The sequence below is a fragment of the Struthio camelus genome, chromosome 4 (genome assembly GCF_040807025.1).
Source record: "Struthio camelus isolate bStrCam1 chromosome 4, bStrCam1.hap1, whole genome shotgun sequence".
In the NCBI taxonomy this organism is placed as follows: domain Eukaryota; kingdom Metazoa; phylum Chordata; class Aves; order Struthioniformes; family Struthionidae; genus Struthio; species Struthio camelus.
In genome coordinates, this window is record NC_090945.1 from 12,454,309 (window position 1) to 12,481,062 (window position 26,754).

The following is a 26,754-nucleotide window of genomic DNA, read 5'->3' on the forward strand; positions in this document are numbered from 1 at the left end:
CGAGGCGGCCGAGCCTCCCCCGCCGCCCCCGCCCCGCCCCGCCTGCCGCGCGCCCGCCCGCTGGAACCGTTAGGGGGCCGCGCCAACGGCCGTAACGGCCGCACGCCGCCTCGTGTCGGGAGGCCCTGGGAGATGTCGGGACAGCGTTAAGGAAAAATACGGCAGTAGATTAAAACAGAAACCTCCAGAGAAAGAACATTTTTCACTGAGCAGGCCAGAAAAAAAGAAAAGAAAAGAAAAGAAAAGAAGCCACTGCAGCTGCGTGCCGAGATGTTGGGATTATGTATCTGCAGTGAGTATGTGCCAGCCGGTGCTTTTCCAGGACAGCTGTTTCTGTGGAGGGGGGAAAAAAAAAAAAACCTGACTCCTTCTCCATTGACACATGTCCAAATTGCAGTTTAAAGAGATCATTCGCATGGCGTCGTGCCACACGCGCACACAGACGACACACACACTCTTTGGCCTGGGACAAAATCTAATTACTCCCATTACAAAAGCGTTTGAAGCATGCCCTGCCTTTGACCCCCCCCCCCCCGGTGTCTGCTGGGAGACAGGAGTCCTTGCACATAGAAACCGGGGGCGGGGAGAGAAACCTGAACGATCCTAATTTCTGTAGGTGCTTAAAAAGGGCATCAAGTTTATCTCAGATGTTCGTCATATCAGGGACCATCCTTTTTTACTTTCAAGAGCGTTGGGCATTCATAAATACTAGCCCCAAAATCTTTTCCTTGCGCTTGGCTGTGACATTACCAAACCCTAGCAGTCAAAAAAAAAAAAAAAAAAACCCCACCCTTTAAAATGTTATTCCAGACCTGCAGGCTTTCAGAATGACAGATGATTTTGATTTTCCAATTTGAGATATCCAAAGGCACCAGTACTTCAGAAAGGCCGGTTCTTTTTAGGTCTGACTCATAGTTTTAAAAAGTTGGCCCTATGTATGTGTATACAGTGGTATTATTAGATGATTGTCTTAATCTTCCAAAGCTGCCCTTTGTGTTTGTCACCCCACCCTGTAACATCAGCTTCTGTCAGTTGTCGTGTATCTGTATTCAGTCGGGTGCCCACATTGTCTTGACTGAAAAATCTATTGGCTTCTGGCTTCCCAGCAACAGAAAAGCACCAGGAAAACCTCTCAAAACTCTCACTGTATTGGTCTTCTTGTAAAAGAAGGATTTGGGTAACCATCGTAGCACTGACAAGAATGTTCTGCTTTCCAGAAGTGTCCAACTCCGCATTTAGAATTGAATTTGACCCTGTAAGTCTTTCAGGGACAGCAATACTATCTGCTGTTCTTGCAGATTGTTCCAGTTTTCCCTCAGTCTTCAGCGAGACAAAACAATGTGCCATGGAAACCAGTTCTTGTGGCATCATGAAAAGAGCTGGCAGCTTTCCTGAGAAGGAGAGGTCCATGCAGCAATGTATCCAAACTAGCGCAGTGATTCCTGGAGGATGAAAACAGGACGTGCCCCTGTAAAGTATATATTGGTATTTATACAGTGGTAGCAGTAGGAAATCCTGGGAGACGTTAGAGCCCTACGGTGTTAGGCACAAATGCTGAGAAACAATTCTCACGCTTAGTAGTTGGCAGTGAAAGCCAGCACAGAAATTATAAATGTTTCATGCTGGTACTTACTCCTACAGGTAAGCAATATTAGTGTTTCAGAGGGCAAGTGTGAAGCAGCGCGAGGGGCAGCAATAGGAATTTGAGGTGGTGGGGAAAATGAGGCAGCAGCTGTAGGAAGAGTGTTGTGAGAAGGCAGTGGTCTTGAGGACAAGGCCAGGGCACAACGGCAAGGCTTTGCAGTGAAATAGGTGAGGAGGGAGCGTACAATGCAGTGCTTGGTACTATAAGGGGGCTCTGGCAGCACTCGGGAGGGTAGGAGGAGAAAAAGCTCAGAAACTGAAAGGTAGAGACTTGCACTATGCTGCATTTGTTTTCAGCAGCAGACAGCTGTTTCGGACCTCCCCCCTCTGTTTTTCTTCCTAGAACACAAGTTAATTTTTCTAGATTCCATTTCTCCTAGCCAGGAATTCCTGCTCCTGCAAGTTTATCTTTCTCACTCTTTCCTGGTTTACTGTATGTAGTTCTGTTTCTCCATCAATTCCTGACCATTTTTTCCCCCATTCTGCTTTATTTTGTCCTCCTTTTCCATCGCAGTTTACACGTTTTTCTGTGATTATCTCTCTCCTGCTTCCCCTCCTCCCCTTTTTTCACTCATCCTTCTCTCCTATATGCTTCCATCTTTGGAGTCTAAAAGCTTTAATAACTGCCTCATTTGACTGGAAAACAAGACAAGCTACTGAGGGGGGATTGGATGCTGGTGTGTTAACATGCCATCGTGCCCAGAGTTATAACTGAACACACCGCCTGCTCTGACTCTTGGGTAGAAAATAAATCTCCATTTAAAGCTCCATGGATTCAATTTCTGATCGAGCTAGAGATGCAGAGAGAGCAAACTGACTCCGAGTGCCGTTCTTTTTTTGTCAGCACGATGTGCTCTGCAGTGGCTGACATTAGAACTGGGAGGAATTACTGCTTTTTTGCCATGCTTTCTTTCCTCATAAGTGAAGAATTGTTCCCCGTGGTACATTCCGAGCTATTTTCTCTCTCTGTACTCGTTAAGTTTGCTGGCAGATCAGCAGAGACCGAAAATCATCCCGTGGCTTGGGTGAACTGAAGTGGCCAAACTCTTAACGCTGACCTTCAAACAACTGTCAACAGCTGTTGCTTTCCTTGGCAGTTTTCAAAAGCAGCCCCTCACAAATGAGGTGAGATGGTGCAGGGGAGGCAGGCGGGGCTGCTGCTTGGGCCTTGAGCGCACCAAGAGGCTCTGCTGACTCTCCCCCTGCCCCAGGGCTTTGGCTGCCTGTGCTCACATCCAGCTCTGGTACGGCCCCACTGCTGGTTGCTTTGCTTATCCTGAAACTGTAAATGGCTTTGGAATACTCAGGCAATTCACTTGGGAACCAAAGAGATTTTGCCTGGGCTGCTTGTGTACCTGGTGAACAATCTGTCCTTTGGAAAAGGGGAAAAAAACAAGTTAGAGCAGAATATTCCTAGCTTTTCACGTTGTGCCTTTGGCATTCTCCGTTTATAGCATTTTAGCTGTGCAAGCTGAATTTGTCCTTGAACTTGAATTGTTGTGAAGCATTGTAAGTTAGAACTGTTGCTTAACAGCAACATTAGACGATCAGTAATTATAACTTTGTATTTTAAATATGCATTTGAAAAATCTGATCTCTGCAATGGTTATGCAGTGAAACCACTGGATTAATTTCAGTGACATCATTTCAAATTTACAAAGATAATTCACCAGATAAGAATTCAATCTTTGGTCTGTTGTGAGGAATCACAAATCTGGTTATAATTTAAAGATTAAAGAATATTTTTGAAGACCTTTGAAGAGCTGTTTTGATTTGACAGCAGGAAATTATTCTGGCTTTTGATTACATGGTAAATATTATAAAACAGGCTTTTAAGTGGTTTCCTTGGCAACCACTCTTAGTTGGAGATTGGTGCTTGCCAGTATGCATCATGCTGTGTTTGGACAAGCTTTGCGACATTAAAAGACACTTGTTCAAACACTCCACAGTCATGCACAGCTCCTTGCTGCCCTGCAGCCCCAGGGCTGGAAGGGAAGCCTGCCGATTTCTTTCCAAGCAGGCAGTGCCACACCTCCCAGTCCTGAGCTAGCATAGGCTGCCCCATGGGTGGAGGAGCTGGCCCCACTCACTATTGGCTGCTGTCTCCATCCAGCAGCTGCCAGGAACGTGACAGGGTGTTTTTTTCTCATTCATATACCCCCTCTGAAAGAAAATGGTCATGGTTTGCACTTCCTTTTTAGAGAGGTGTCATGCACAGCTCTGCACTGAGCACTGCTCATATCCTTTTCTTGTCATCTGTCTCCAGTATCTGGGGCATCAGACAGTTCATACTTCAATCCCATATTGAATGTTTATGATCAACAGGAATATTAAGCCATTAGCAGGGTTAACGATGAAGTCTGTTGAAGTGCCATCAATATGCAGAAGCACCTTTCTCCCCTCCTTCAAAGCTTTACATTTATTTATTTATTCTGACTTGGATTGCCTTCCCTGTCTGCCGTGGATGCCTGAGCTTTAAGTCAGCTGTAGCAGAGCTGACCTCAGTGTCTTAAAGAAAACAAATGTTAGTCAGGTGAGAAATGTTATCCTAGCTGAGGGCATTCACCTGGCATGTGTTGTCAGTTTGAGAGCCTGAGCAGATGCCTGGTTACTGCTAGGAGCTTTTGGGGCAGGCTTTTCTCTATTTCTAGCTAGAAGGTAAGAGCTTTTTCTTACTTCCATAGAGTAACAAAGAATAAGAGCAATTTCCCCCTGCCTTTGTGTCTTTGCTACCTTCGGAGCTGACTGCTGTAAAGAGCTCTACGCGGGGCTTTTCTCTACAACTGTTCAGAGGCAGATCTAGCGTAGCATGTGAAAGCTGCCTGCCCTGCTCTCAGAGGGTGCCCTGCTCAGCACAGTGTGTTCTTCTGCTCTGGCCTGCCCAGGCTCCCAGGAGGCCACGGTTTCAGTGTGCTGTAGGAGATGCCAGATTTTACCAATAGAATCCCTTAATGGTTTAATCATCATGTTGCTTTGAGAGACAGGCCACTCCTCTGGCTTCTGTGCCAGAGCTAAAATTGGAGCAGGTATTCAAGAGGGAAGAAGAAGGAATGTGAGTGCCCTTGTCTTTGCGAGTCACTGTAGCGTTGATCTAAAATAGCCCATATTTGTTGACCTTCAGAGCCAGGTGGCAGTGTTTTTTTTTTTTTTTAGATGACTGAAAATAAAGTGGTAAAGTGGGTTAATCTCTGACAGCAATCTTTAAGGAGCAAGAGCATTCTTATACTTTATTTCTGTAGGCATACCTAACAACATTGCTCTGCAGATCAGCAGGGATAGCTTCTTTTCCTGGCCATGCTTTTTCTCCTGTAAGTCTTAAGAAAGAGGCTTTTTTAGGACTTACACCAAGAAAGAGTGGGAGAATATACAAATCCAGCTTTTTGACAGTGGTTCTGTTCTTTGTTCTTTGTATTCCTGGTTTTGAAGGTAGGCTAATGTAGAAATCAGTTTGCAGGTTACCCAGTCTGCTGCATTATTATACTTAATAGCAGTGTTTATTTCCAGTTAATGTTCTTCTCATCCTTGCTTAGCAAGGATGCAAGGTCTTTATAAATAGAACCACTGTCTGCTGTTGTGGAAAGTAGTACGACTACAGCCCAAGAACAAAAGAATAGTAGATATTCAGTTTTGTAAGTCTGTGCCTCTTCAGTAAGGCAAATACTGACTTTAAAATTTGTTTGTGCAAAACAAAAAGTACAGGTGCCAAATGCAAAAGGAAATACTGTAGCGTTATGTTATACTGTAGGTTATTGTATTAAGTCTTGCTTACGTAAGTGAACCTAACAGGTCTTACTAAATTGTATAGAGTCTGACTCAAAGTGCACTGAACTTTATGAAAAACCTCGTGTTGATTCAACATGGGTTGCACTGGGCCCACAGAAGAGATGCATGTAGTAAAAATAATGTTCAGCATTAAACAAAAGCTTCAGCAGCTCTTTTTTTTTTTTCACTTGTCAGAGACTGTTTTCGGCATGAGAGCACTGCATAGAAATAACGTGAGGAAAAACACGTCAGCCACTTCATCTGTGTACAACATACACGATCTTTGCATGCTTTGCCATTTTCCTTCCGTGTGGGCCTATTAAAGTTAATGGGAATCTGAGGTGCGTAGTAGGTGCTGTGACTTTGCACTTGCAAACTATTTGCTGGTGTCGTCTTCCATTATTTTCTTGCACAGAAATGAAGGGTTGTGCCTAGTCCTAAAGCCTAGTGCTGAATTTTTAGATTATCATTACCTGATTATGTTTCTGTCCTATTTTGCTTGGTAATGTAAAAGAACGGAGGGTTGGCACTTACTGGAAGTCAGGTGGTTGACATAGAAAGTCCTTGAAAAAAGTACCATAATGACATGGAATTTTTCTCCTGCTCTTTGCAGTAAGCTTTACTCCTTGCCTGCCCCCTCAGCTGAACTGTTATTTTGCAAGTAGGAGGAAAAGGTTTTATTTTTTTGAAATATGTGCTTTCTGAGTTGAAGTCTGAGAAGCATTTGTTTTAATGCACCTTTGAACCACGGCAAAGGGGACACAAACTTGTAGTGTTTTTCATAAACATTTTTTAGAAGGAAGGGTGCTCTACTGTTTATAGCATTAGCATGGTCTTTTGTGAACCATTCCACGTGGCTTGGGCTGAAATTTTGTGTGTGTGGTGCTTAGACAAGGATTTGGCTCTGCATTAGTGTTCCATCTGGAGCAGATCTGATTTCAGTGATTCTTAACCCTTCCTCCAGCAGTTTCTCTCTACTCCCTATTACTCAATTTCTCTGGAGGTTACTGCTTCCTCAGTTGTATTGGGTGTCCTGACTGGAAGGATCCAGGTTTAGCTATCCAGACGTTATTCTGATTGTCTTAAAACTCAAATAATTTAGTGTATGAACTGGATGATACTTCCTGGGAGACAGGTGGATGGGAACAAGCAGCTGGATGCACAGAAGTAAGGGTGCTGAGAACCTCCAGAACTGAGGGAACATTTATAGAGAATTGCTCTCTATACTGAGTAAGTTAAGATGCATGAGCTGTAATAATCACCCCTTTTTCTAGGCTATCAGAACTGTAAGGGAAAATAAATTAGCTGAAAACTCTTTCAGTGATGTAACCCAAGCCCATAGCTGAGTCCTTACATTACTTCCCTGCACGTCACAGCTTTGGTCTCTCAGCTTCTCATCTGTGACACGGGAGCAAGAGGACTTCTCAGCTTCAGGAGAGTGTTGTGAGGGCTAGGCAGGGGACACAGAGGTTGGTTAGCCTCATAAGGCTGAGCAGCCAGCGTGATACTGCGTTCCACATAGTTCCTTATGTTGTCAGCAGCATGTGTACCTAGCATTAAGCCTTAATGACATGTTAAGACCTCTTCCTTGCCACTCAATCTTCTTCAAGAACTGAGAAAGGTTAAAGGAGTGCCATGTCAAACACGTACCACTGCCCTCTGTTTGCGTTATCTGCTCTGACAGACAGTAGCATCCACATTTGTGTTGGTGCTCCCCTGGTTGGTGCCTACTGACACAAATCTGTTCCAGCCTTGTCCACCTCTGGCCAGACAGACAACACTTTCTTTTTAGAAAAAGATAGCGTCATGTGGAAAATACTGACAAAAATGAGCTGCGCTCATCCTGATAGATGACAGCAAGCAGGTACTAGATTATGATTTATTTGGAGCTGCCTCCTGTGCAGTGCCTAACACAGTGGTTTTCTAGGTCTCCTTAATGTTATGGTAATTTAGGTAATAAATAACAGCAGTATTTGTTCATGGGCTAATAAATTCATGAAAATATTTTGAAGCTGCAAGTATTTGCTAATGGCTGGGCAAAGTCTCTAAGCCCCATAAAATTAGCTGCCTTTCTGTGGAAACCCTTCACCATTTTCAGAAAGATCAATTTCATCTTCAAAACAGCTCTTCAGCTTCAGGTCCGTATTCTCCCCTGATGCAACAGAGCACAGGTCTGTTGAAATCGAGAGACCTGCATCCCCTTATCTCAGTGGTAAGTTAATTTTGTTTCTGCCTTTTCACCTAATCTCTTTAGCTGAAAGAAACTAATGATATTATCAGCCTTGGAAGCAAAAGGCCTGTTTAGATTTCACAGAACAGAGAGAGAAGAAAAAGGGATAATCATTTGCATTTAGCTTTGTTCAAGAACTGAAGGTGCCACAGTTACGCTGTTAAATGTCACGCTGCACTCATTCCACTCGCATCTACTCTCTTGAGCTGTATTAACTATTTAGGGTGATATTTAGAAGCATTATTTGAAATTTTGTCAAGACAAAGTGCCTGATAATTCAGAAAACAATTTTGAAAGGAGTTCCACATATGGAATAAGTTTAGAAGAAAACAAAAACGACGAATGGCTCATTTTTTGCTCTGCTGTGGCCGGAGCTGATGGAGCTCATCTGTGTGGGTTTTTTGTTTTGTTTGTTTGTTTTTCTTCTAGCTAAGAGAATGCCCATTTCAAGGAGGTAAGCACATCTCCATCCAGTCTTGGGCCTGTTGTATTCTAAGCCAGATGCAAGCCCAGGTGAAGACCAAAACCATAGAGGCTACCCAGCTGGTTGGGAAAAACTGCATAAACAACAATATTCATTCTCACAGGTCCTGGTTCCAAAATCCCTTAGTTTTCCTGTCCTGTAGATCCTGCTGAACTGTTTGGCTGGTTCTGTCTCCGCCTTCCAGCTGAATCGTTTTGTGCAATTGTATCTATGCATGATTATGTCCTCTAGCTCACGTGGGATTTCAGGTTGCTCCCAGCATGCATGTAAGAAGTTTTTCTACACCACTGCGAATTGACTCTCCTCCAAATATGGCTTTTCTACATATTGAAATAAGCAAAAACAAGGCAACAAATAATATATGCATGCATGGGCTGCCCCACATCTAGGTAAGACCTTGCAAAGGTGGAAGATGCATTAAAGTGCAACCATTTAGTGAAACATGGCACTGTCATGCACATCTCGTGCATCTTGTTCAACTGTTAATTTGGTGCTTACATTTAGAGTTTGAGTCCACAAGCCGTGACTCTTCTTTGTGCGCTTCAGTGAGGAGTTAGTGACACTCAATACATTCTGTTTTTTCCACAGAACTTTTTTTATTGGGAAGTAGTCTCATAGCAATAAAATCAATGGGAATTTTCACATTGACGCCAATAAAACCTCTGGTGTAGAATTAAATCAGCTAATATGCTCCATGAAATAAAATATAACCTTTTCCTTTTCATCCTCCTCCCTTCTCTAGCCCTGTTTCCTTCCTCTCTGTAATATCCACGCTCTGCTTCTATCTTAACAAATTTCAATTCTAAATCACAATGTGAACAGTAAATTAAATGCTAGAGTGTATGTTTACCAGTATGTTGCTTTAGGTCTTGGCTAAAACCACAGAGTCAGAGTGGAGGATCCTTTATGCATGCTGCAGTCTCCTTAAGCAGTCTTTGGGCAGCTGAAGAGACCCTGCAGTTCCCTGAAGCACCCGTGCTGGGATTGATGGCAAGTACTGCAGGCATGCAGGATGTGTGTGGATCCTGGGTCTTCATTCTGGGAAGCCAAGGCCAGAAGGGAAGCTGTGATGGTCACCAGGAAGATCCTATTCAAGGTATGTTCATTTATACCGTTGTCCGCCATTTATGCAAGATTTCTACCTGCTCTTCTTCACTGGCTCCTCTGGTCTCTTTTGCTTGGTCTTTGTACAGTCCGATGCCTCCACTTACTACTGCGGTCACAATGTATCTGTTTCGGAATTCAGTGTATTATTGCATGAACCTTTGGAAAAGCAGCAGTGTTAGAACTTCTTTCAACTAACTCTATTTAAATGGCATGTTATTACACACTGCTTATCACTTGGCCACATAGGAAGACTGTTTCCACAAACTACACTCAAAATATTTGACAAAGCCATAGAAACATTATCCTTATTTCTTACTGAAATTGCTGAAACATCCCACTAGAAACAATATGAGGGAGACAGAAATCAACCGGACACCAGCATGTCCTAGACAGTAGAATGTCATTTCATGCAGATGGTATAACACCATATATTCCTTTAATAAATATTTCAATGCTATAAGGCTGGAAAAAGAAATGGAAGGTTTCCCAGTACAACACAATATACCTCAGCAGCACTAAGTTTAATTTTATTTGGCTCAAATGAAATGTTATGCACTTAAGTAATTCTATAGTATCAGATCCCCATTGGGCATTTTCCCAATATATGTTAATTGGGAGGTCAGTTACAGACAGATATTCTAGCTCATGGGAGAGACCTTCAGAAGCTTTTTAAGCAAAATGTAAGGAGTAGCTGTAACACATTTGATAGCTGTATGTCTGTGCATACACCTAGATAAAATGGAATGTAGTCAAAAGAATATAGTATCCAGAAAGTGAAAGCACAAGCAGCTTCAAGAAATATCTGCAATATTATTTTGAAGTTAAAACTCACATACAAATCAGAAATTAAATTGAGGTATGTGTATATGTTTCACATCTCTGACAAATCTAAAATAGTATATTCCAGAAAGCTCTCATGCATGATAGTAAACTGTAGAACAGAAACAGAGAAACATGACCTTCAGCAACATTTTATGATGGCAATTTGTAAGTTAGTGTTTTGATTTATACCTTAATAGATTTAATTGCCAGACAGCAAGAAAACCTGTCTGTAGTGGTGTGCCAGCATATATCTGGAATAACTGGATTGCTGTGGAGATTTTTTTAGATCATATATATGGTTTTATTGCTACCCAGCAGGCTTGATCAGAGAAGAAGTTGCCTGTTGGTTCCTACCTCATGTCTTTTCTTGGGTGCTAAAGGAATAGGTTTGGCCAGGAAGGTGTGGTTGGGAGATTTACTTACAGTTGGTTCTCAGGAGCGAAGGGATTTCTGAGAAGCAGGCATAGAATTATACGTCCAGGACCACAGTAGCATCAAGTCAGCTTTTCATCACACTTCTCCCTACCTATTTACTGAGTGCTCCCCAGCTAGTCTGGAGACTGGTCTAGGCACAGGCACTTACAAGTGAGACTGCTACATCTACCTGTGCTCTGAGGGCAAAGCAATATTAGAGCCAGCCCCGGTTCATGCCTTTGGACAAAACCAGCTCATCAAGAGCCAGCCCCGGTTCATGCCTTTGGACAACACCAGCTCATCAGTCACCTGTTTACATAAGCTGCAATCTAAATAGTTTGACCTGTAGTTTATGGGAAGTTTCTCTTTAATTGAACACTGCCAGAAGAGTTCATTGTTTCCTGCAGCACCTGTTTTTCTTGTAACTGGAAGTTGTTAACCTTGGCCAAATTTCAAGTGGAGTAGCTGCATTCCTTTCTCTGATATTTCAAAGAGGAAGGTTATTTCTCACTCTTACAGAGAGAATTTATGCAGCAAAACGTTCCCAAGGCAAAATGTTGCAGCATTTCACCTTAAAAGAGACCGTGTGTCAATGTACCTTTCTTCTGATGCTCTCTGAATTTGGGAAAATCCACATGAATAACTACAAAGGACTTAATACCACTCTTTCTCTTTTGAACCATAGCTAGGAAAACATGTTGCCTAGAAATGAGCAAAGAAACCATTAGCAGCATAGTTTGAGAATTAACCTTGGAATTGGGGGATTACCTCTGTTGCAGGTAAATGCAGTTAGCTGGCTGCCCTCTCAAGCCATCTCACACGCCTCATTTACACTCCTAATTATCAGTTATCATCACTGTTCCCTGCCAAAATAAAATGCGATGTTTTGCTGTGATCAGCTAATCAGAACCAAAGTGATCTTTGGTGCTCGACACCGCTGAAGAAAGCACTGCTTTTGCAAGTGTCCCCTGTTTGGGTATAAAATACACAAACAACCACTATGTAAATATGTATGCACACACACAGAGGCAGGTATGTGAGACTAAGGCTATGTATTTAGCTGTGTATACATGGCTCTCCCCCTGCTCCTAGAAAGAATACATAGCTATCTAGAAATTAATATTTAGTGACTTATCAATAAAAGTCACACTAAAAAGGTAACTGTATACCATGACAGACAAATATAATTTACTCAGATAGAAATCCTAGAGTAAATTTTGGGTGTATCCTTTAATCAAGGTCTGAGCAGGTTTGAGTCTGGCCATGTAGTGAATATTTGTGCATGGATATAGGCAAGGACAGACAAACCTCTACCAAGCAACATTTGCTTATAGTAGTTAGTAAATATACGAACTAGTTAATGCACTTTGCATGAAAAGCTAAGCTGTCTACACTGAGATCTTTATGGATTAAGCTTTGGAAGTGACTATTGGATCCTGTAAAATTTTACTCTTGCCTCCCTCAAAATAAGGAGAAAAGAAGATATATTTCACCTGGCCTAGAAAAATTCGATTGCTGAATCTCCAGATTTTTCTGGTAGAAAAAAACTATACTGAAATATTTGGCTAGCATTCATGGAAGGTGAATTTTAAATTTCAGTATTTTAAACATTCCTGTGGCAATTCCCATTCAGTGCAATTGCAAAATACAATATCAAGATATAGAAACAGTTTATGGTATAGATGTTCTTGCTTGCTTGGAGCAGGTCACTGCAAGGGTGGAGTGAGTAATCTTCTTTGCAAGCTGTGGATCTGGACATCTGTCAGTGGGGAGCGAAGACAAATAAGAGTGACATAAGTATAATAGCAGCAACATGTTGGTGAGGAACATAAATCGTGACAGGGTTCAGTCAGGAATACCAGTCTTAAATACAACCTGAAATATTAGAAGAGAAACACCATCTCTTTATGCTCCTATTATCCAAGCTTTCATTTTTATCTTAAAAGTGAAAAGTCACAGAAAAAATATTTTGTTTTCATAGCTCAACATTTTTAAAACCATTTTGTTTGGAAATGCAAGTAAAAGCTGATTTAGCAGACTACGATTTAAGCTGTTTCAGCCATGCAAGCAAGAGCTCTGAGGAACCTCTCCAGCCTGATGGCTCTTAGCTCTCCCAGCAATTTCCTCCCCTGCCTGCAGGGCTACAAGGTCCCTCCTGCCAGAAGCTAGGAGGAAAAGCAGTGTATAACACTAAGGGAAATGAAAGCAATGATTTCACAGCACAGGGCAACATGCCACTGAATGAGAAGGGACTAATATGCAGAAACTATCTATTACAACCCTGGAGGTGCTCACCTATCTGTTATCATACAACACTTTAGCAATGCTTGAAACCCTGCCATGCCAAATAACTTATTGAGTTCAAAAGCCCAACAGAAGCAATACGAACATTTGCTATTTACTCACAGTCCCTGCAGCTGATGAAAGCTGGAGATACACAGACTCAGGCCGTGCCAGAGGAGTAGTTTATTTTACTAAGTTAACTCAGGGTTCACAATGGAGTCAGACCCCCTACTAGTTCAATTTAGATCCGTCCCAGATTATTGCACATACCAAGTTTAAATGTATTTTTTTTCAACCATAGAATAACAGCATTTAAGCTATGAATGTAGTTTAAGAATAAGATATAATCTTGATCCTTGCTGAAGTTGGTCAGAGAATATTTGAAGCCAAAAGTTCCGTGACAGAACAAAAACAAAGAGCACCCTGAGCCTAAACTAAAGGGTTTGTGGGCATTTGCAGCTCCTACAGACCCTGGGCAGTAGGAAGAACTCAGGCTGAGACAGTAAATAGGCTGCAGTTTTTCTAATGTCATTTCCTTGAGTCATGTTAGTAACCTCCCTTCTCCCCAAAAACCTATCCACATTTGTAAAGCTGTCTGTATAGGCAAGTCTTAGCCAGTTCCATTGGAAGTGAAAGATTTTTTTGTAAGCGTTCTTCACTGAGGAAAGTCCTTTGTGTTTTACTACTAGTCAGCAGGACTAGCACTGACAGCAGTAGTTCCAAGACATCTCTGCCTGCCCATCTCCCTTACTCACCCAGTGAAAATCCAAAGGACACATTAAACAACCTTGGACTCCAGTGCAGAAATAAGTCATGTAATACCACTTATTTAGCTGGCATGCAGCTTGTGTTAAGATTCATGTTACACTGATTCATATTAGAAAATTCATTTTATTGAAAATACTGGGTGAATGCAAACTCCACACAGGGAAAAAAAAGCACAAAGCATAAGCACCAGAGTCCTGCTGAGACTTCCTGCAGTTTAAGGGTTTTCTTGCTGTAGTGTGAATTACCCTACTAGGGGTAGGATTTCCACCATCAGCAGCTGCAGTAGAGATTGGCTACATACATGGTGCCATAGAATCCAACAGTTAAATTTGGATTTGGAAAAGCCATTTTTAATTTCTTGCTCCAATTTGATCTCCTAGGGTAATCCCAAGGACCAGCTGAATGAGTGGTGTTCCCCCCAGGCAGGAGCCTTGAGGTAAAGGTCCAGATGCAACTGCCTTTAAGCAGCAGTGTCCCTCTGAAGGGCAGACCCAGGAAGGAAGCAGCACTGAAGAAGGAACCTGGGCAGGATTCCTTGGTTTAGAACAAGTTTTTCCACAAGACAAGGGTTTGGCACTTGGTTCTCTCCCAGCAGAGCTTAGGTTCCCAGAATATCCCATTCCCGAACACCACCACTTCAGCAAAACATATGCTTCACTTATCCATCTGTAGAAGGAGAATCATTAGTGTTTCCTGCTTCCCCCGCGTATCAAAGATGGCTATTAGAGACTATAAGAAACACTAACTGGAATACCCAAGTACAGTAGGCAGGCCACTTCACACTACCCAATTTGGGACCCCTGTGATCCAGTCATATGGAGGTAAACAGAAAAAGCCAGATAGACTTAAGACATATTGAAAAATCCTGAGAGCAAGCTGAAAAGGGAGTTAGCAGGCAAACATGTATAGCTATGGGAATTACAGGCCGATTGCTGTTTCTTCCCTATGTGAGACTGATTTGAGGCACTTACTGTTTCTACTCATAGAATTCCTGTGCAGATGGGAGGTGCATGGCTTTCAACACTGCTGTTTACTTCTCAGCTAAAACTGGTTTCATTTCTTTCAGTTTTACAAGCTTGTGGACATGTGGTGGTATGTCCTCACCTGCTGTGTCACTGCAGTAACACCTGCTGCCTTTCAGTAACAGCAGAAACATCTGACCTTCAATAGCAGAGCTTTCCCAGCACCATCTACTAGGTCCTTGGACCACTTGTTGGTAAGTGTCTTACCTAGTGAGGGAATCAATTGGCTGTGTACCTCTGGCAGAGTTGGTCTCCAAAAGAGCCTTCCTTGCACATCCCAAACAGTTGGGCTTTGGGTTTTCAAAGAGGATTACTTGTTTGGTGCTTGGGACCAGAGTTCCTGAGATATTTTGATGTAATGTTTTCCTTTGTAAGAGTCCAGTATTTATTTCCTTCAAAGCTGCTGGAAAAGCTGCAAGTGTTTCCAGAGGGTAGTCAGACTATGGATTTCTTCTCAGCATAATCACCAACTGCATAAACCACAAGACATTAGTCTAACTTCAGATACTACTGCTCCACCTTAGAGAAGGAGTTTAAATATATTACAAAGGTAAAAAAAGACCTAGCTCAAACCCTTTCATTTCCCATTCTAACAACCTGCTGCTTTGTGTGTCACAGGATCCACAATTCCTGGACCAAAACTTAAGTATTGCTAATAAAAAGATCACAAAAATCCCTTTAATAGTAAAATCTTTCTGACAGGAAAGAAATGGGTATGTTAATTGTGTATGTTAAGACAAGTTCATTGTGTTATACACTTCCCATTGGATTTTTACCTTAGTTTTTACAGGTTACACAGACAGCTTTTTTCTGTCTCCTCACAGAAGACTTGAATGTCTTTCTAAAAGAAAGATTTTAATCAAATTGAAGTTAGTGGACTCAATACAGTCCAAATCCAACCTGCATTGTACAGTTTTTTGGGTCCATGCTGAATAATCAATAACTTAAGAGGGTGCCTGTTTTAGGCAGACAGTGGGAGAGAGTTTAACTTCAACTTAGTTATGAAAAGAAAAGCCTTTCAACATTCAGTGTTCTTAGCCCATGTGCCTCTTAAATAGGAAACTTATTCCTGATCTATATTTCTTGATCTGTTTTTAATGTGAGGTTGCATTCCCTTCATTAAACCAAATGAAGGAATCAGTAATGTGATATGCCCTGTAGAGAGGACTGCTCTCTGGAAAGAGATCCAAAATGCTGTGATGGGAATTTAGGCAAATAGCATGTGGTATGCTGATGTTTAATCACATAGCCATTTTAATATTAAAAAGCCTCACTGGGCAAATGAAGTCTAACCACATAAGTGGGGTTGATTGCTCAGGCATTGGTGTATCACATCAGCTCTGGATTTCTTGTTGTCAACAGCCTAAAGATCCCCTTTTAAAGTTTCCTTGACTGGTTCAAATTGTACTTGGTTTATAAACAGACTTGGAGGGAAAGGGAGAGACTGTGCACCTGCTTTTGATTGTTCACCAGATTACACAAACAGGCTCACAGCAGAAAAAACTCCAGGAAGAAAACATGCCAGAGTCATCAGCTTTCAAGATAAATTACTCCATAGTTGTGAACCTGGCTAAATTTTAAATCTTTAGATTAAAGAGACTTCCCAACATGAAAGAGGGACACTTGACTGTGCACAGACTCGCTGAGATTTGACTGCTACAGATTGCTAATAGATACCCTCAGCCATTAAGAGGCTAAACTAGCACTGCTATCTATCAAGATTAGTTCTTCTCTTTTGTAGGTTAAAGAGTATTTCTCTGGACTCCAGCCCTAAAACCATCCTTATGTGTGTAAGGAGGACAGAATACCATGCCAAGCCTGAAAAAAAAAGAGTCCTCTTCCAGTCTCAGCCCCCCTGCATAGCTGTATTTCTATAATGCATATGAAACAAGCCCTCCTTTGAAGGCTTAAAAAGGAGGGCTGAAGTAGCAGGTAAGCACTTTATTAGTTTTATACATAATTGTGAAACTGCAGCACAAGGATTGAAGGCTGTAGGAGAGAATCCTATTAATTGTTCTTTATCTATACTTAGCTGGAAGTTTGTGCTTCACTTTCAGGCTAAGACAGGTTTATGAAAGGTTTGTTTGGTGCAGAAGCTTGTCTAGTCCCACCCTACACTGCAGCCCAGCAGGTAAACTACCTCTGAGCCTCATGCCACAGCTCCATATTTAATCCCCAGCACAGGCAACCCCTGCGTTAACTAGTCCTCCCATTCTGCTCTAGTTCTTGCCAGTCCCAGTCCTCCATAATTGAGAGGGAAAATGATGGAAGCCCAGGTATGAACAAAACACATTGTCCTGCTCTGCTTCCAAGAGTCCACCCCTCTTCAGCCCTTTGTCTCCACTTGCTTCCCGTACCAATATGCAAATCCCCCTACCAGGTCCTCCATCACCACATAGTCACCTCCCCAAAGCTGAGGTCCTTTAAGCCTCTCCCTCCTATTGCACACCTCATCTTACCAAACTAAAACTGCAGTCTCCTGCTCACTGTGTACTTACAACTCCTTGGTGCCTGCCCCAGTGATGCTTGTTTTCTGTTCTTACTCAGAAGCACAGGTCCCACCGTGGCATTCAATAGAGGCCTAAGGGCAAGCACAGAACTACATCACCCAGAAAAAAGCCACTTGAAGATCAATTGCATGCAGCCTTCTATGTGCAGGTTCCCTGGTACACAAGGCACATGTAGGGCCTGCATCCTAATGGAGCTGTCTCACCACACAGCAGCTGGCTCAGAGACAGGAATCAGTTAGGGTGAGCTCAGAAGTTGCTTGGACTGCACATCTTGGTCCACTCAATTAAGGGAAGAAAGTGATAGAGAACAAGACTGCTCAATGAGTAAAAGAGGACAAATGTGACAGAGGTCCTACAGTATTATGATGTACTTCTGCAACAGATCATCAGCTTCAGATTATATAGCACTTGGTGACAATATGCTAGTACCAATAGGAATTTTTCTAGTGACATGTATGGGAAATCAATTAAGGCCATAAGTTGTGTTGCATATATCAGCAATTACCATATAAGAACAGCATTTAGCCCTGTAACGCTTGTTTACCACACTTAGGTGTTGTGGAGTAAGAGAAACTGCCAAAGAGTTGGCTTTTTTGGTATACATACCTACTATGCCAGAGCAAGTTCAGGGGTTTGTTACGGCAGGACAAAGAGCAGCACACTGATGTTTATTTCTGGGTTTGGTTTATAAACTGGGTTGTTTGTTTTATTTCTCTCAAAGCCATTCACCAAAACAAGCTGCTGCATACTTTAAGTATGCAACCATTGCAGAACTGTAAGTGACTGAAGGCATTTTGTTCCTTTTGCCTTCCAACCTCAACTTTGGGTCCTTAAGCCTCCTCTGCAATGCCATTTCATCTCCTCCTTGGTGACAGATGTCATTGTCCTTTGTGGGAAGCCGAAGTAGGCTGCGTGTGTCTGTTTCCATTAATAACACACTGCAGAGCATCAGTGTTTTAAGAATTGAAAAGTCTATGCTCCACAGATGCTAATGGATTGTATGGCAGGGCATCCTCTATGTATTTCAGGATATTAATGGAAGTAGCATTACAGAGCCAAAGGGACATGAAGTGAGAAGTTTCATCTCTATTACTAGATGCTGTTGATATGTCATTTGTTGATTTGGTTTGCTCCTTACCTCCCACCCCAAGGCTTCTTGAATTACTTTCCAAAATTAGTGCAGAACAATTTGGAGGCTGTTTTGATTTACATTCTCACTGTTAGGGGCTGGTTTCTAATACCCTTCTTCACACAGGTAGCAGTGCTGGTATTCAGGGAAGTCAGCAGCTAGAATAAAGGGAATTCTTTGTCTAACAGTTTTCCATCCATCAACCATCTGGCAGCTACTAAGGCTTATTCTCCATTTTATCACCACAATGTGTGCCTTTCCAAATGGACATTTTCCCTCTTCACCTTTCCCCACAGCTGTGTACATATAGACAGAAAGACTATGAGCAATTTTCAGTTAGATATATGCAGTTTGAAGAGTTTACTACCAGTAGTCTTGATTGGCACTTAATCTCTATGTTAGAAGGCCAAAAAAACTATATGCAGTACAGTTCATTAAAAACCATATCTGTGAGTAGACTATTTTGTCAGCTCTACAAAAGCATTTACTCACAGTAAATGTGAGAGCAAGCAATTAATGCAAGCACACCACCCAGCCTGAACAATTCAAGCTTGTAGGTCCCAGAGCGGACTCTTCTCTTGGAGAATTATAGAAGGTTAGCTATTGAATAAGTAAAGTTGTCAGCGACGTTTGTTGCACAAACTTGACTTTCCTTACTTTTTCCAGGAGTACAGGAGTTACTTTAAGTGAACACTAACATAACAGGTTTCATCTTCATTATCCTCTGGAAGTGAGCACAAATGGGCATGGGCTCTGACCTTGGGCTAGCAATGCCCAAGAACAGGCACCAAATTCACATCCTTTGGAAATAAGATTAGGAACATCTGCACTGTGCCAGAACTTTGGGCTTACATCTTCTCCACCATAACCTTGTCTCATTCTGATCTCCCAGTGATGGTTTTACTAAGAAGCAGGGCTGATCCAGCAGGGGAACGCACTAGGAGCTGAAGGGGACCACAGCACAGGCAGTGCCCTCACAGACTAAGGAGCAGTTCTGCAGGAGCTGAGCAGGGCAGACAGCTAACTGCCAGTAGCAGGGTCAATCAGCCTTCCCAGACCAGGCAAGGGGAAGGACCAAGTCCAGGGTGCATCCAGGAAGTCCAGCCAGAAGCACTAGGAGACAGGGTGGAAGGTACACTACCTGCAATAGAGGTCTAAGATCCATCCCAGAAGCCAGCAGCTGTGTCAGGGCCCTGAGAGCACCAATAGGCCTTAATTGCCCCAAGTAGCCTCACCTGAGGCCTCCACTCACACCCCCTGCCCAGGGGCTCTATTTAAGCCCAGTCCTGGGCCTTCAGTCCCTCCCTGAGCTACATCATAGGGGTGCCTATCCCTGTTCTGGAGTTCTCCAGTCCAAGGTTAAACCAGGAAATCTGAACCTGTTACCTTGCTTTTGCCTGATCATCACTAGGCTGCTGACAGGACCAGCTGCCATCACCACCCTGCTCACCTGCCTCTGGTACCCTGGGACTGCACCCTGTCAGGGAGGTCACTGCCTAGCCTGTATCTCAGCCACCGTTGGCTCCCTGCTCACCTTCACTTGGAGAGCAGCCCCACTCCTGGACAGGCTGGAATGTAGCTACCCACAACTTTGGTCTGACGTCTATCCCAGGAAGCAAGGCTGGAGACACACTACCTGCAATGTAGGTCCACGGTCCACTCCAGGAGAAAGATCTGAAGTTCATCTTAGGAAAGAAGGGCTGAAGTGAGATACACCTACAACATAGCACAGGTAACAAGTAGGGCCCAGGCCTGAGCTTAAATAAGGCTCCTGGACCAATGGGCAGAGAGGGTGTGGGGTGGTCCCAGGTGAGGCTGGTCAGAGTCATTAAGGTGTCCTCAGGGTGCTGACATTGAGATGATGAGGAATAACGTTTGGAGTGGTTGATATGGAGAAGTTATGAAGAGCTGGCAAACACAGGAATAAAGAGAGAGAAGCTGATAACAGGTATATATTTTGGGGCCAAGCCTCTGGAGAGCTATGTGAACCAACACTGATTTCTGCTGTCTTCAGGGACGGGCACCATTTCAAAGGAGAAACTAAGCACTGTGCCAGACAAGGCTCTGTTAATTTGTTGTCACATGTCTTGTTTGATTGTTGTCTGTGACCTTTAATTTCATTTCCAGTCTAAAGGGAGGTTAATGAAAGCACAAATGTCCAGTGAGCATATTAGTCCTAGGTTGCAGCTGAGCACCCAGCAGACATTTGTACAGTTGAAATACCTCCTGTGGGAGCTGAAGCACACTGTATCTCCTAAGGACTGGGTGCCAAGAAGCAGAAATGGCCCCTTTGAAATGATCAGGACTACTTGTTGGCTTGCTGGACTGGTTGTGCAGTGAAGTTGTTGGGACGTTGTTTAGCCCTTATTTCTTTTTGGACCCCTCACGCTTTGTTCCCTCGTTCTGTGGTAAGTCAGCTGTGGTCCAGCAATCTGCTCTGCGCCTCGAGCCTTGTGCCCACCTTGTGCACGGATCCCTGTGGTGATGTGGATCCCCAGTAAGATCCCCGAGGCACTGCAGAATTCAGCGTGTTGCAGCAGCACAGGTATAAATTCCTGCCAAACCTCCTCCAGACGTTGCTCTCACGTGCCTCTCCCCGACCTAGTTTCCAAATGCTATTCCTTGGTCCCTCTAGCACATACCCACCTCTCTTGAAGCAGCTTACTCATGAGACAGATGAGGTGAAACAGATGAGCAGCAGATAGTTTAACCAATTTTATCTGAGGTTGTGAAATAAGTGGCTCTTCAGGACGTGCATATGGAAACGCATTGTAAGGCAATGGATTATTTCATATGCTGCCTTCTGAAGCACCTGTCGCTGTGCAGCATAGAGAAAGGTGAAGTCTTGCCCCAAGAAGGTGTTCTGTAATTCCCCCTGGGAAATCAGGACAGAAGTCTAATTGCATTATCTTTGGTGTGGGAACTTCTGGAAGCAGCAAAATCTCATAGAAAGGTGATTTTTCAGCCACTTGGAGACATCATCTAATGTTTTTAACGTTCTTCAGTCATAGCATTCTTTTTCAAAAGAAGAAAATTAGAATGCTTAAATCAAAGCTAGCTAGGAAAAGAGTTCCTTCTTCGCTGATTTTTTTCCCATGTCTTGACCATCCTGGTGTTAGTTTTGTTCTATTGTTTTTCTCTTTCAAGACAAGTTTTGCTAAGGACAGTCTCTTGGTAATACTGGTACTTGCAGACGCTAGTGTTTGTTTAACTTGGGCTGATAATACACCGGCAGCTTACAGGATTCTGCGAGTACCAAACTCTTTACAAGCTTCAGGTCAGCCATGGAGCACTTCCACAGGTCAATAGCATCCCCATTTAATGGGGTGAGGAAGAAAAACTGAAAAGCAGAGTAGCATTCTCAAGACCATAGGAAGAGATGGCAGAAGTTGATTCCTGGTACTTTTGTCCCTGTGTCTCCCAAAGAATTGCTTTGTGGTGTTGCTGCCACCACCAGTAGTGGTGGGAGCAGCTTCTCCTGCAGGTGGAAGCTGTCTCTTTCCAAATGGCCAGTGCATCCGCTTCTAGGAGTCGCTTATGGGGACTGGGACACGATGGCATACTCTCACTGATTTGAGCAGCCTCTAGGTGATGCCCTTAGCTGCACATCTATATGTTCAGACATAGGACTACTTGTCCTAGTCTGTAGTAGTTGTTAATAGTGTGAATTACAGATGAGGTTTAACTCTTCCCTTCTAGGGAAATGCTTTTGGCATGGATGAATGATGCGGGAAATATTTTTTGTCACTGGGATTTTTCTTGGCTGCTTTTGCCCAGAAACAAGAACTGTGAGCTGCTGCAGCTGTCAAATCACTGCGAGACTGCAACAATACATGAGAGGAGAAGATTTACTCTTGGAAAACAGGCTCTAAGTGGTACGCCCAGGACTGTTTCTGAGCCTCTGTTTCCGCATGTGTGTCCATCCCTTTGCCCTGTTTTGGGCACAACCCAGCCATGCACTGCCTGTCCTCCAGAGTGCAGGGAACAGGACTGCGTGGATGGCAGCGGGTCTGCCCAGCCCTGGCCAAGTCATGAGTCCTGAGAAAGATGGCAAGTTCCCAGTGAAAAATGAGATCAGAACCAATGATTTCAATGGAAGATTTTGCTTGCTAAGCTTAAGAATAATGAAAATGGGTTTTGCAAATAATTTCATTTAAGTTACTACTTTGCCAGGGTACATCAGCAGCTCCCTCAAGGAACAAAATCATAAAATCCCATAGTGAGCAGCTTAAATTTCCACAGGATGGCTTGCTGAGAGAGGTTTCTCTGCAGTACACAGCCTTGATCTTTTTTTTGTCTGCAGTCTCTCACTTGATTTAAACACTTGTGGGTTATCTGTGTTGGAAGTTCGCAGAATCCAGATATAGCTCTTTCCTGCTCTTACAGGGTGGATGTGTATTCTTGTAGACGTGAGAGCTGACTGACACTTCTATGTATGATAGTGTCTATTTATTAAAGAAATAGAACGACATGTAATAACTTTGGTTTGAAGAACAGTGATGGAAAAATGAGAAAATTTGGTGCTGCATGGCCTGATTCTGCAGTGCTGTTGTATAGGCATTTAAGCCCATTTAGAGCAGGTACATGATACTGTGTAAGGCTTTATAGACACTTTATTTTTGCTTTGTGCAGGCGTGCAAAAAGGGCAGGGCAGGGGAAAATAGGCTTCTCTATTTATATGAACTATATACTATTAATAAAATAACGGGAACAATTTTCACTTAGAAAATGCTTTCCATACGAGAGTTTCAGAAAGTTGAACTACACTGAGTGGAAATCAATAACAGAAAAATACATGTGCATGAAAAACCTGTAATTTAAAATAAAGAAGGTGTTCCTTATATGCTCTTTGTTTCTGTGTTACTTATTTAATACATATCAGCATAAATTAAATGCTTCCACAGGGAGTTTGTGCGCTGCCATCATGCTACTGCTGCTTGTGCTTTTGGAAGGCCGCTTTGTAACCCAGGCGTGTTAGAGGCTGGAGAAGAGCAAGTCTGCCGGAGACGCCCCGGAGGAGCGTTCCCGGACCAGCGCGGTGAAGCGGCCTGAGCAGAACGCTGAGAGGGCAGCGACCAGCTCGAACGGCCAGTACGGCACGGCGAGGAACACTGCTATATGGAACGAAACGGAGGGAGCCTATGGGATCTAAGGAGGTAAGGCGAAGCCGGTGAGTTGAGCCGTTAACATTCATGCTAGTTGGTATGACGGAACAGATATTTAATACTGGAAAAGCTTTTTATGAAGTATAAAAAGAAAATACGAAACAAAAAAAAAGGGAAGTTAAGCCAGTACTTCCACAACGGTGTGGAAAAGGGCCCTCTCTAGCTGCGAGTGGTGCACAGCGACAGGGGCTGTCACACGGCCGCTCACAAGTGAGTCATCTGTGTCAACGCAGCTGCTGGCGGTGGGCAGGACAGGGGCTGAATTTCCCATGCAGCATCGCTACCTCGCTGCTTTACTTCACGCGCAGCCTCTTCCCTACCCCCGTTCCCGAGAGCCAGCAGAACAGCTCCGGTAAGAGCAGTTAAGTCTAACCCAGCTCCCTAAATCCGAGCAGTGCAGCAACCTTGTATCAGACAGCGCTACAGCTAAGGGCCCAGCACGGCGTCCCGCACCGCTGTGTCCAGGCTGGGCCGCTTCCCTGCGCTTTGCTGCTCCCTCGCGTTGCGCTTTGCGCTCGCAGCTTCGCAGTGCCTGATCGCCCCGCGCCGACGCCAGGCGCCGGGCACTCGCGTCACCAGCGCGCAGCGCAAGCCGCAGCCAGCCCCAGGCGGCAAAACCAAAGCCGAGCCCGCCCTCCCCTCCGGTCGCCTTTCCAACGCCGCCGGGTGCGGAGGGAGGGCCAGGGGCGGGGCGGGGCGGGGCGGGGCGGGGCGGGCGCCCGCCCCTCACCGCGGCTTCCGGTACGGGCTCTCCGCCCCGTGCGCCTGCCGGTGCCGCCCCTCTCCCTGCGGGGCTGGAGCGGCCGGGAGCACCAGGTAGGCGGCGGCGGCGGCAGGCGGGGGGTGCCGGGCCGGGCCGGGCCCCGCTGCCCTCCCCGCTCGCGGCGGCTCCGCTTCTCCCCGCGGCCGCGGCCCCCTCGGCGGCCGGGCCGGGCCGGGCTCGGGGCGCCCTGGGCGGGAGCCGGGAGCCGGGAGCCGGGAGCCGGGGCCGGCAGCGGCTTTGGGCGGGAGCAGCGCGGTGACCCCTTCCCCCCCCACCCCTTCGCTTTTTTTCCCCTTGCAGGGCCGGCCGGGCCCGGGGGCACCGGCGCCTGGGGCCGAGGGGGCTCCCAGCGGGCGAGGCAGCCGGGCGGGCCGGGCCGCGGGCGGCGGCCGTGAGCGGGGAGCGGCGCCGGGGCAGCCGCGCCCGGGGGCTCCGAGGGCGCCGGGGCCGGGCGGGGCAGGCGCTCGGGGAGCCCGGGAGCGCCGGTCTGCGGCCCGGCCCCGCGGGGCTCCCCCGGGGCGGCGGCGGCGGCGGCTCCCGGCCCCGCGGGGCTCAGCGCCGCCTGCCGCGGCCGGGCCGGGCCGGGGGGAGCTGCCGCGGCGTCGCGCCCGCAGCCCTCGCGGGGCCGGGTCGCGCCTCGTGTTTCGCAGGACGCGGCGCCCGGGCCCGGGGGGCTCAGGAAAGCCGCGGTGAGCGGCGCTGCCCTGCGGGGGGTGTCAGGAAAGCCGCGGTGAGCGGCGCTGCCCTGCGGGGGGTGTCAGGAAAGCCGCGGTGAGCGGCGCTGCCCTGCGGGGGGTGTCAGGAAAGCCGCGGTGAGCGGCGCTGCCCGGGGCTGCTGCCGCCGCCGCGCCAGCTGGGGAGCGGCCCTGCCGCGGTGCCGGGTCTCTCCTGAAACGCCCTCTCCTCTCTTCTCTCTCCTACAGGGACAGAGGAGCCCCAGCCGGGCACTCGGGGGTGGCCGGAGCAAACGCTGAAGTGTCATCCTGCCACGGGCTCGCTGCTGCTGCCGCCTGCGCACAGAGCCTGGGACAGCGCGTCCGGCAGCAGGGGCCGCGTCCCGGCCCCTCACCCGCACGGGGACCTCGGGGGCGCTTCCTGCGGAGCCTGGGGGCATCTTCTCCTGGGGGCTTCTCCCTGCATCGCCTGGAGGGGCTGCGTCACTGGTGAGTAACAGCTGCAGCCTCGCTGCCTGTCTCTGTGTCAGGTGCAGGTGGTGCCGACCCCGCACGACGGCCTCGCACCTCCTTTCTGCGCTCGGAGACGGAAGCGGGAGAGCGGCGCCGCAGAGAGGGAGGCTTCCTCCACCCCTGACGCAAGGCGCCCGGCTCCCTGCTCGCAGCAGGACGACTGCGCTCGCCTCGCCTCGCCTCCCTCCTGCCCTGCGCGCGCCCCGCTCCGGGCTGGGGCCGAGCTGCCTGCGCCCGCCGGGCTCTGGGCCTCCTTGGGAGCCGAGCTGGGAGCGCAGCGCCCGCTCGTGCCAGCGCAGCTCCGGCTCCTTGCAGCTTGGGCGACTGCCCAGGTCGTAAATCAATCACTGTCATAACTTGCATATGAGTATCATGTTCCATATTGCATCCATAGAGCATCATTAGTTTATTAATAGTATGTACATCTTGAAAACATAGTTAAATTACTATATATATAAATGTATAAATGTTGAGTATAAAGGTATACATTTGTGACAGCGCAGCTCCAGCTCCTTGCAGCAGTCTTGGTGACTGCCCAGGTCGTAAATCAATCACTGTCATAACTTGCATATGAATATCCTAGTCCATATTGCATCCGTAGAGCATAATTAGTTTATTAACAGTATGTACATAGTGAGTACATAGTTAAATTACTATATATAAATGTATAGATGTTGAATACAAATGTATAAATGTGGCAGTGCAGCAGCCTTGGTGACTGCCCAGGTCGTAAATCAATCACTGTCATAACTTGCATCTGAATATCATGTTCCATATTGTATACATAGTGCACAGTATACATGGCATTGTATACATAATTAGTTTATTAACAGTATGTACATATTGAATACATGGCTGTTTATATATAGAAACATTATAAAGGGTGAATAAAGAGTGGAACTGGAAGACGGCGTCTGCTCGCGTTTCCTCCCCAAAAGTGCCTTTCGCGCCAGAAACTATCTCAGACGCGAAGTTCGGCCTGGTGCATGCCGGCCTCCCTGCCTTCGGGGCACGCGCGGACGGACCCCCACCTCCGGTGAGGGTCCGCGGGCCCTGCCTACCCCCCCCCCCCCCACCTGGCCCAACCACCCTCCCACCCCTCTCTCCCTCCCACCCCCCACAAAAAGGGCCTCTGGGTTGGGGGCTGAAAACGGCTGACTTAGTAGTCTCTGTTTCCAAGCCCCCAAAACGCAGCACTTAGCCTCCGTTTCTGAGCTCAAAAATGCAGGACTTGGGCTCATTCGGCTGTTTGGGGCTCTGACACAGAAGCTGTTTTCAAGCACCAGGAACGCAGCACTTAGCTTCTGTTTCTGAGCTCTGACCCCAGCCCAATGAACCTGTTTACAAGCACCAGAAACGCAGGACTGACTTAGCCTCTGTTTCTGAGCTCTGAAACAGCTCAGACCAACCTGGTTTTGAGCACCAGAAACTCAGGACCCCCCAAACTGCCCAGGGAACATGCTG

The 26,754-nt window shown here is 45.8% G+C and overlaps 1 long non-coding RNA gene across 4 annotated transcripts; it reads left to right on the forward strand.

Moving 5' to 3' along the window:
* The first annotated feature begins 78 nt into the window (after positions 1-78).
* Positions 79-26,196, forward strand: LOC104145168 (uncharacterized). Of its 4 annotated transcripts, none has more exons than XR_011140817.1 (7): positions 79-292; positions 7,531-7,618; positions 8,987-9,216; positions 14,581-14,730; positions 16,278-16,468; positions 23,080-23,331; positions 25,027-26,196. It is a non-coding gene; the product is annotated as an uncharacterized lncRNA (long non-coding RNA). The 4 variants fall into 4 exon arrangements; XR_011140816.1 differs by lacking the exon at positions 79-292 and adding an exon at positions 3,306-5,747; XR_011140818.1 differs by lacking the exon at positions 7,531-7,618 and having other exon boundaries at positions 90-292.
* Positions 26,197-26,754: the final 558 nt, after the last annotated feature.